Here is an 11135-nt window from a genome sequence, read left to right as displayed (position 1 = left end):
TACGCAAGAACGTGAAAACACCTAATGTGTGCCAAATTTCAAATCACTCACATCATCAGAAGTTCAATTATAAGCAATCATGTAGACAAGCTTTCCGTGACTTGAAGATTTTGACTTGCTATCTTTGAAGCTTGTAGTTTTGTCTACAAAAATAGAATTCATTCAGTGAAAATAGTGTTTATATGACTATTTCACCGTTGCAAATTATCCCTACTTCATCCGAAACGTAGTTAAACTTCTTATCAGAGAAGTTTCATTAACATGGGGTGCATATGTTATAATGCTCTAAATGTTGAGATGCAGACTGTCCGAAATTCTTACCCTTTGAAAAGTAAAACTTTTGAAAAAAGGTATTGCATCCTCAATTAATTTCTTCGATTTGGTTGAAAATGTTTTATATTTATTATATTATATATTATACGTTTATTTTGTACATTTTTGTCTTCTTACTATTTACTCAATATGTATTGCATTTCAATTTTATTTTTTGTGAGCTTTTCACTTTTCTAGATTAATGGTATTGTAATATATAATTTCAACTTTGGAAATAAATTTATAATTATTATTATTACATATCGTATGTCTATACATGCTAACCTTTTAAACTATTGGACATATTTGTTCCGTTTTTCGCAGTTTGGTCGAGATAAGCTTTCGTCAAAATTTAGTCGAATGTAAAAAAAAATGTTGTCACCATTTCAAGCAGGTTTTCAACGCATGCGAAATCGGGGAGTCAAACTTGTCATTAAAAATTTCGAATAAACAGTTTGGACCCAAGTCTCCTTCCGTAAAATCATCATTTTTTTAAATTACTATAACTTTTTTCGTTTTCATCCAATTCTGATGTACAAAGTCCAAATGTTGTTCCAAGATCAGATGAATCCTAATGTGAACTGATTTCGCTGAAACTTGGTGTTTGTATAAATTTCATCGATGAAGCGAGTTTTCTAAAATTCAGCTATGTAAATGTCACAAATTTATTTTTATTTTTCTGATTCAATAACCCTCCGCACCACAGAATATCTCTCGGAGAAGGGGCTGATTTGTTTCAAATTTTCAGAAAATATCGAAGATTACCTGATGTAGATTCTACTCGCAGGAAGGGTGGTCGTCGTGGTAGAAGATTGTAAATTTTTTTTTTGGTTTGGTGACATAATTTAAGAAAATAAAATGTGTAAGAAGATATACAAGAATTACAAAAGTCACATGGATTATCAATTTCATGGAAAGAAAACGGCCTTCATTCATGTTCATAATTTGATACCGGTATGGTATATTGTAATAACATCATATGCTTTTTCGTTTCTTTAGAAGGACATATCACAGACCACGAGGTTTGACTTCAAATTTATTTTATGTCTCACTTCATCACTCAACGAAAAGAGATTTTGAGAATCATACTTGGACAGACCTTAATCGTCTTCTAAAAATCACAGTATTTGTGAAAATCGGCTTGATATGTTCCTGAATTGTGACTACGTTGTTTCCCAAACAGGAAAAAGAATAAAAAACAAACAATAGACACCTATTCATACGACAATTATTCGTGTTTATTTACGGACGTATATCTGCAGCTACTTAGTATTGAACACAAAAAAAAATTATCATAGATTCTTTCTTTTCGAATGAAAATTTCTGAATGCATTGTATTCGTTCTATTTTTAACTGATACGTAAATTCCGGACAAAGAGTTTAATTTTAGACACACCTTTTCCGCATTCGTGACTCCATTTTTTCAAGAGGTTGATTGACTTTTCGAGCGTTTCTTATGTTATATGATTCAGTTTAAGTACATGATCAAAGTTTTCGAAGCTTTCGTTTTATTTGTTTATAAATGGTGAAATTAATATGAGTGCTGGAATATATGATAGTGCACTCCATAATAAATATTCCAGAAATAACTCTACAATGCAGTTCGTTTGTGCAAGATTTTATCACAAAAATGTGTCATCATTATGACCAATAAGTTCGATTCGTTGCCAAAGTGTATTTGGATTGTCGGAGTGCCCACCGTACATCTATTTGAGTGTTCCCAGCTCGTTGGCATCAGAATAGGACCCAATACTGGTGATTCGGAGTCACAAGCTCTTGGCCGTGAGGAACTTGCAAGATTCGCGAGTTGCGGGCTGGACTCCTACAGTCTGTCGTCCGAAATGTCCGAATTCGAGAAAGAAATTAAAATATTGAATGAATACACACGGAGAATTATTCATCTGTAAAGATTAAAAAAGAAAATGAAATGTGAAATAAATGATTTTCAGGCTGGATTAATGATTTGGAGAAGATCTTTCAAATTAATAATATTGCAAAAGAGGTAGTCCCAGAAAAAAGGTGATAATCACATGGATTGTAGATACTAGTAGTTCTCCAATTCTATTGACTATGTCCATATCCAAAAAATGCCACTAACAGGGAAATAAGAAATATTGTGATGAATTTTCAATTATAGGGGAGAAAGAGACCGTTTCAAATGACAGCGAAGACCAAATGCATCAAAAATGCCCATTAATAGCGAATATATAATTCAAAATCAAGTTGTGCTCTCTTTCAGCTATTTTTTCACAGCGGTTAAGGCATTGACGATCATTGCCCCAAAACGCATATTGACGGGATACTAGCGCCATTGTTTTTACTCTCATTATTATCAATCGAACAACATGAACTGCCTGATAAAGTGATATAAATATCCATACAGTCTCTAGTGACAGATGTATATCTTTCATGTAATATTTGCAAATACCTAATCTTTATCTTCATTTAATTATCCTAAATAAGCATATTCCAAACACTAGCTCCGATATTAGTCAATTAGTCATGTTATTCGCAATACATCAATCTAATTCGGCATGCCTATGATTATGTTCATTTTATTCATTTCAGGTTGAATTGAACTCAAATATTGAGGACCTCACTAATATTATACCATCAATGTACAACGATTACAAAAAAAACATTCTTTCAAAATATCAACATATTTCAAAAATACAACTTCGAAATGTCCCATGATGGAAAAATATCAATTCAGATTCAATTACCAATGCAAATACTTTCTAAATTAATATTAACAGCCATTCAATATCTTGCGAATGTCTTTTTTGTGCTTCAAGGATACTAATGTACTCTGTTACTTTGTTCTAGTGTTCATAATTTTAAAATCATAGATAAATGGTTGAGTAGTATAGTACTTGGGTAATAATTCGATTCAACTCCGTTTTATATGCTCCAACAATGATAATTTTAATAGCGTGATCATCTTTCGAATAACTTCTCATGTCGTCAAAACGAAAAATATGCGCAATATTATAGACAAGTACCATTCCGAATCTGATGTTGTAATCATTGGTTAAAAGAAATCTAGAAAAATGAGTCACAAGCCTGTTAATTCTTTCTTTTCTATTATGTAATTTTAAAGTATCAACTATAATAAAAGGACAGCAATCGCAATCTAAGGATCACTTACAATTTAGATAATAGGAAGGAAATTACTGGATGCTGCAATAAATTGACAATCATAGTTTGCGAAATTTCGTAGAGTATATCACAATTGATGTGAACTAATTCAAACTTTTCATAACTGAATTTTACAATAATTATTGTTACATATACCCCATTGTCGAAATCACAATGAGTCGATTATTTTTATTCAAAATGTCTTGAAATAGCAAATGATATTTTACAGAACCAAAAATGTTTTCAATAACTCCGTTTTCCACCACTTAGAAGTTAGTAGAAAATTAATGTTGAAAGGGAACTATCGGTGATCACCACGATTCTATTCTCCTTTCCTCCAAATAGTCGTCGACATGTAGTGACATCAGCAGGATTCAGCTGTGTGAAGCTGGCACCCCCAAATGCGAATTTTGAGATCAAAATTTCATGATCGTAGGTTTACCTTTGTCCACCCAATAATTTCATTTTTCCAGGCACTGTTCGAGAGATACATCTTTTCCGATCATTTTCTAAGCTCTTCTTCTTCTTCAATGTGCCCTGTCAGGTCTCCCTGACGTTGGCAATCACATGGCGAGTTGAGCAGCACCCCTAAATTGCAAAAAAATGTCAAAAATGCCATAGATCATTTATCCAACTTAAGTCCACTTTTGTCAACCCAATAATTTAATTTGTCCAATCGTAGAAACCAAAATATCGATCATGCGAAATTTGAGTTCAAAATTTCGGGATAGTTTGTCCATGTTTGTCCACCCACCGAAACCAAAAAAACGACCATTCAAAATTACGCAAAGTGTGAAGTTGACACCCCCAAATGCGTATTTCGAGCTTAAAATTTCAGGATCGTTTGTCCATCGTAGGTCCACGTTTGTCCACCCAATAATTTCATTTATCCAGACCCGAAACCAAAAAATTTGATCATTCGAACTTACGCGAAGTGTGAGGTTGGCACCCCCAAATGCGAATTTTGAGCTCAAAATTTCAAGATCGTTTGTCCATCGTAGGTCCATGTTTGTCTTTTTTTTTCATTTGTCCAGATACCGTTCAAGAGATATGGAAAAAGAAGTTCTTTCCGAGCAATCTGAGCAGGACCCTCAGATTGCGAAAACGTGTTTTAAAGATCGTTTGTCCAACGTTAGTCCACTCTTTTCCACCCAATAATTTTATTTGTCAAACCTCAAAAGGGACAATCAGGGTTGTTTGTCCATCGAAATATTTTGTTTGTCTGGGTCCCACTCGCAAGACGAAAAAAAGAATTGATTTTCAATCGAAAACCTCAGAAATGGTGATTGGTATTTTTTTACGATATGAATAATTGTCCATTATCCTCGACACTTTGTTGCATTCACAAAACGGGTTACAGGGACTTGGACAAAATGCAATGATGTGTCACGGAAAGTGCAATCGGTCGAGGACAATATTTTTATAAATCCGGTCATCGTCATTTTCATGTCCAAATATTTCAATTATTTTTTATAAAAAATATTGTACTTAGAATGATGCAATAAGTTGTAAATAGAAATACCTAATAACAAATGATTTGATTATTTATTCACATTCCTCATTGAGTGTAAATCATTCAGAAATCTTTATTCTTTATTTTTGGATTGTTTTTAAACAATAACTTTCATTTCAATGGAGAATTTTAGTCTGATATTTCAATCGGTAGAATCATAATCGATAAACCACAATATTATAGATTCTCAATATTTGATTTTGTTGCATGTTGCCAGATGAAAAATTTGAATATAAAATTTAAAACGAGCTTCCGTCCGAAGCAATCAAGGGCAAAAAAAAAATTTTAAAATGTACTTACTTACTACTACTAATATTCGGATGGAGAAATATTTCTTTGTTCTTTTTGTTATAATCCATGAATTTATATTGGATAAACGTGAATCTTCGATAGAAAAACGAATCATACGAAAAAAATATTCATCAAATAGTTTAACTATGGTTTTCGAAAAAAAATCAATTGTTCTTCTCGTCTTGCGAATAGGGCCTAGACATATCACATACTTCTTCTAAAAAAATTTATGATTGATTATTACTGTTTTGTAGGTGAAGAAACAACATGCCATATCAATTATTTACTCATGCGGAATATGCAGATATGATTTTTGTTCATGGTTTTTGTAACGGAAATGGAAATAAAGCCAAAATAGAATACCAAAGACGATTTCCCAACCGACGTCAACCGAATAAAGGTACTTTTGGACAAGTATACCATTATTCTATAGAACATGGGCAATATCCTAGTAAGGCGAAGCACATTGATAGGCCTACTCAAAATGAAATTTCCAATCAAATTGTTGAACGGGTGGTGGAGGAACCGTCTATCAGTACTCGTCAAATTAGGAATTTCTGAAAAATTCCAAATTTTGTCGCTAGGTTATTAGTCACCAACAAACTATTTTTCGTATTCTTTTCAGCGACGAGGCTATGTTAACTAAGAATAGAATTTTCAATATCCGCAATTCACAGGAATGGGCAAGAGACAACACATATTTTCTGCCAATATTTGGCTTGGAACAATAGACGGAAATTTAGTTGACCCTCACATTTTTGCGGAAAAATTAAATGATGAAATTTTCCTAAACTTTTAGGAAAATTTTTCACCAAATCTATTGGAAAATGTACATATCTGCTCTCTGTTCTTTCAGCATGACGGAGCACCACCTCACTTTGCATTGAATGTGAGAAATCACCTGGATATAAATTATCAGATGGATTGGTCGTGGAGGCCCTATTGCTTGGCCACCAAGATCGCCTGATTTGAACCCTTTAGATTATTTTGTGTGAGGACATCTGAAAACAAATGTTTATAAGGTTGAAATTAGAAGTAGAGAACACCTAGTCGAAAGAATTTTCTAGGAATGTAATATCTTAAAGCAAAATCAATCCCTCATCAGAAGGTCAATTGGACATTTAATAAAAGGGTCGCGAATATGTATTAAAAAAAGAGAAAATCATTTCAAACATTCTATCTAAATTTTGTGTTTATCCTTAGTTTTGCCTTTCATGATATGTTTCGAATGTTTATTTTGTATAAGCTATTGTAGATTTTTTGGTTTACGTAGATACGTATAAAAATATTTTCTGGATTACTATCTAGTTCAGAATATTCTCACTGCCTTGGAGCGAAATAACGATATTGTTCATTTTTAAAAAAAATTTTCTAGGAAAACTGGACGTATGCCAAGAAAAATTGAAAAGCTCCAGTAATGTAAACTTATGGTAGAATCTGAAACAGGTAACGAATTTTTGAAAACGAAATGTACAGGGTGTTTTTTCAACCTGCAAATTTAATCTGAACTTATAATTCTCGCCGTGTATTTTTGAGGAAGTGTTGAAATTATTGGCTGAAGACAATCATACTGTTCTACAATGAAAATTTCATCAATATTGATCAAGCCATACCAAATTAATGAGTGAAAAAAAATAGGTTGCATCGGACAAATCACCCTGTAGAGTCTCAATAAAGGCCACCAAACATTGTTTCCAAACTACCTTGACTAATGTAAACTTCTCCTAAAATCTGACGCTCTCCTCTGGAATCACCCTGTATATATTCTCTCAATTATTTTCAGACGAAAAATCATTATTTCAAATAAAATAATAATGTGAAAGGCCTTCCAATATGCTATAACTTTCTCAGAAAATTCCCGTGTACATTCAAACATCGTTACTTTTTTGTATAAAGTTATTTATTTTTATTTTTGTGATATTTGTTGAATCATTATCTAAAAAGATTTCCAGATACCTAAAATTCTTCTCGAATGAAAAGTTTATATCGAGAAATTTTCATTGATAAAAACGAATCCTAGCAGTCCTCAATCGAAATGGCAGTGGTTGTTATTGTTCTCACTTGGAAATAGTCAGAAATGGCAACATCAGAAAATAAATGAAAAACCATCGAGGTGTAGATCTCGAGGGAGAAGGGGATGCTTAAACCCTATGGGCTTCGATTTTTACCTTCGAAATTCTCAAACTAGAAGGATTATAGTGGTACAGCAACCGATTTTAGTTAAACTTTCATGTACCTAATGGCTCTTACAGTTTTATAGTTTCCTAGAAAAGGTTTGGACAGTGAAATATTGATTTTTTCATTTGATTTTTGGATTCTACACATTTCATCTATTTCAAGGGTGATGAACGTTTATTATTGAAAACAATAAATCAAAATTGAAAACCTCTAAAAAATTCTAAAGACAGTCAAAAAACTATTGTATAATGCGTACCTACATCAGCATAAAAAATCATTTTATGTAAAATGAAAACAATGCATTTCAATTAAGTTTAGTAGCATTTGAATGTAAAATATAAAGTTGGTTAACATATCACAAGAAATAAAACGGTCTACTTCTTTGTAATATCGCACATAATTTATCAATTTTTTAAATCAAGAATGATGGCTTTCCATTGTAATAATACATTTAGATGTTCTTGTGTAATATCAAGCATAAAAATCACTGACGTGAAATCAGGAGCTTTTCAGAACTCATTCATTCGTACTCTAAGTGCGCTCTTGTATACCGTAGAAATATATACATAATACAGGTGTATACGCACAGTAATTTATCTCGTATAAAATCCTCTGTAATTTATGATGTTTATTTATTTATATATCAAAGAATTGCAATAAATAGCTTGATTGTTTATATAACGATGTAGTTCCATATTTCTTCTTGTCATTTGAAAACTTTTTGAAAAAATAAACCAAAAATCTCCTGTATTCGAAGCATTTGTATCCACATCATAACATACCGGAATAATTATTATTGATGGGATTCTTATTACTGATTTTTTTTGTTGAAAAAAAACATCAAACATATACAATATGTTACCAGCTTTGACCTTTGTGATCATTAATATAATATGGATTACAGACGGTTGTTGACTTCGATGAATAACCAGGAGTTACAAAAGATAGAGAGAACGGTTGAAGTGGTCTATTGATTGATTCATTGATTGTATACGAGGTTGCACTGATTCGGATTCCGGGATTATAATCTATTGTGTCCATGGGGCGCCCGCAGAAATTTTTCTCATGGGGGACAAAATGAAAATTATTGAAAAACGATAAGGCGTCCATGATTGTCATTGAAAACCGGAAAATTGTTGTGAATCCATTAATTTTCTTTTTCCATGCCCTTTGGGTTGAGAAAGTGATATTGAGGGTGTTGTGCTGAAACATGAGGTAATCCAAAACCTCAAGGTATTATAGCTTGATCTCCAGTTGCGAAGTTATAATGATCTCCAGAATCTGGGATAACTTCAAGGAGGTTGGTCTCCCTCAGCAAGGGCGTGGATCTTTTTTTTTCTTGGGGGGGGGGTGTTGTGTAATCGAAAAAAAGTTTTTTGTTGACATTGTTTACTCATATCTATAATGTGAGAAAAAGAGATTTTGATAACGAAGTTTGAACCAAATTACTCGAAAACATTTTTTTTTATTACCAATTCGATTGTTCTTATCTTAAACTGGGTGTTCTTGGATTAGGATATCACATGATGAAAACTTCAAATTGGAATATATTTATGCCAATTCGAATGCGAATTACTCAGTTCAGTTCTTCGATAACTACAGTAGATATTGAAATTTTTCGACGAGAATTATACAAAAAACAAAACAACGGGTAAGTGTAAACCGATGACGACTGCGAAAATCACAGATGGCAAATGAGGGGCGATGCGGAGAAAGCCGATAGATGAAGGGAAGTAATAAACCTCGGACAAAGACGAGCTCGTAGAGCAATAAAAGTACCCATCATAAATCGTAAAGGGGTCCGATTTTTACTGACGTGTCGATTTCTAAGGAAAGTAAAATGATTATTATTGGTTCATTTTATTGAAAGTTTCGTTCTTCGTCTTCGCGAGATTCCTGAAATTTTATATTTTGAAATCCTTGAGGGGGACTAATTACCCCCAGTACCTCCCCCATTTCTACGCCCTTGTTCCTCAGTCTTATAAATTTTTCATCCAAAGAATTTTTGAGTTGGTTTGCAATTGAGGAGTATTCTGAGACTAGGTGATCAGGATTTTCCTCCTCCAGAATCTGCACTCATCATGAGCTGAAATCATTCTCCCTATAATATTTTCAGGCCTCTATAACTTCAGGTTATACCGGAAACATACTGCAGTCTACTACTTTCTTATTTCAAATGGCACATCCAGTATATTAATGCATCATTCAGCAACCAGCCTGACTTGAGTAAAAACTCAAGGGTTCATGAGTTAATGGGATTCTTATAAAAAAAATTGTGTCGACGAGAACTCACATTTTTTAAATATTTCATTGGGGGGCCATGGCTCTCCCTGAGATTTTGATTGCCTCATTTTTCAGCACAACACCCTCAATATTACTTTCTCAATCCAAAGGGCAAGGAAAAAAGGAAAGTAATGGAGTCACAACAATTTTCCGGTTTTCAATGGAATAACTATACATAAATATATCCATAATATATAGGTACAATACACATATCCATAATCAGCAGAGTTATTTTTTGAATTGAAAACTTTTTTAGGCGCGTTGAGCACTTCTTGGGTGAAGAAAAATCGTGGAACCGAACGCAATCAATGCGTGTCAATTTTTTTTTATAAATCCCTCTTATATATACTCTCCTATTGTCTTTAACAGATGAAGCTGAGAAAAAAAGGGTTGCAGAAAATAGAAAAAAAAATTTACAGATTATAAAAAAAAGTTTTTTGCGGAACTCACGATATGCCTATACGAGAGAGCAACAAGAACTCTGGCAATTTTAGTGAAATTCAGAGTAGACGCTTGTGATAAAGATTGAGAGATCCATTTATTCAACGCAGCTGGTAACTCGAAATATACTTCAAAATGTGATATTTTCGATAGCTGGGCATGCAATAATGACAACTATTGTAAAGAAGCAAATTCTTTGAAGTACTTCACTATAATGTATTTCACGAGTCTGCTAATATTTCTGGATATGAGCAGTTTTATATTGGAATACGATATGTAGATGAGCAAAATGAAAATTTAAAGTGAAAGAAGAGTTTTTTGGATTCGTACAATTGAACAAATTGAATGCTGATTGCATAGCTATTACAATCCTTGAGTTTATAAAATAATCTGGTTTGAATTTGGACAAACTTGTAGCACAAGGTTATGATGGATGCTCAACAATGGCTGGTGAAATTCTCAGGGTTCAAAATATCATAAGAGATAAGTACAAGACAGCAATTACTTCCGTTGTGCCTCCCTTAGGTTGAATTTAGTAATAAATGACATCAGTAAAATTACTGAAATTCGTAATAGCATTGGCACCGTTAATAATAATAATAATGACTTTATTTTCTCAATATACATAAGTATTACAAAGAGGAACATTTATTATAGTCATATCTTCATTGAGAAAGAAGGCGAAGTCCAGGTTTGAGCATCTATAATTCTGTAGGGATAGCCCAATCATTTTCGAGAGAGAGTTCTTTAAGAAGAAATATGATTCCAAATATTCCTTTGTTTTGTGAAACTCGTTGGTCAGCTAAATATAAATCTTTGCGAGTTTTCACTGAAAACTTTAATACTATATTCAAAACTCTTTTTGCTATAAAATCTGGAGAAATTTTAATTAATTCTTCAACAACAAAAAGAGCTGCTCAGTTATGGGCTGCAATAAACTCTTTTACTTTTGTGGTTGGTTTGACGGTAGAAAGTAAAT

The sequence above is a fragment of the Harmonia axyridis genome, chromosome 1 (genome assembly GCF_914767665.1).
Source record: "Harmonia axyridis chromosome 1, icHarAxyr1.1, whole genome shotgun sequence".
In the NCBI taxonomy this organism is placed as follows: Eukaryota; Metazoa; Arthropoda; class Insecta; order Coleoptera; family Coccinellidae; genus Harmonia; species Harmonia axyridis.
Note: the sequence above shows the minus strand (reverse complement) of the source record.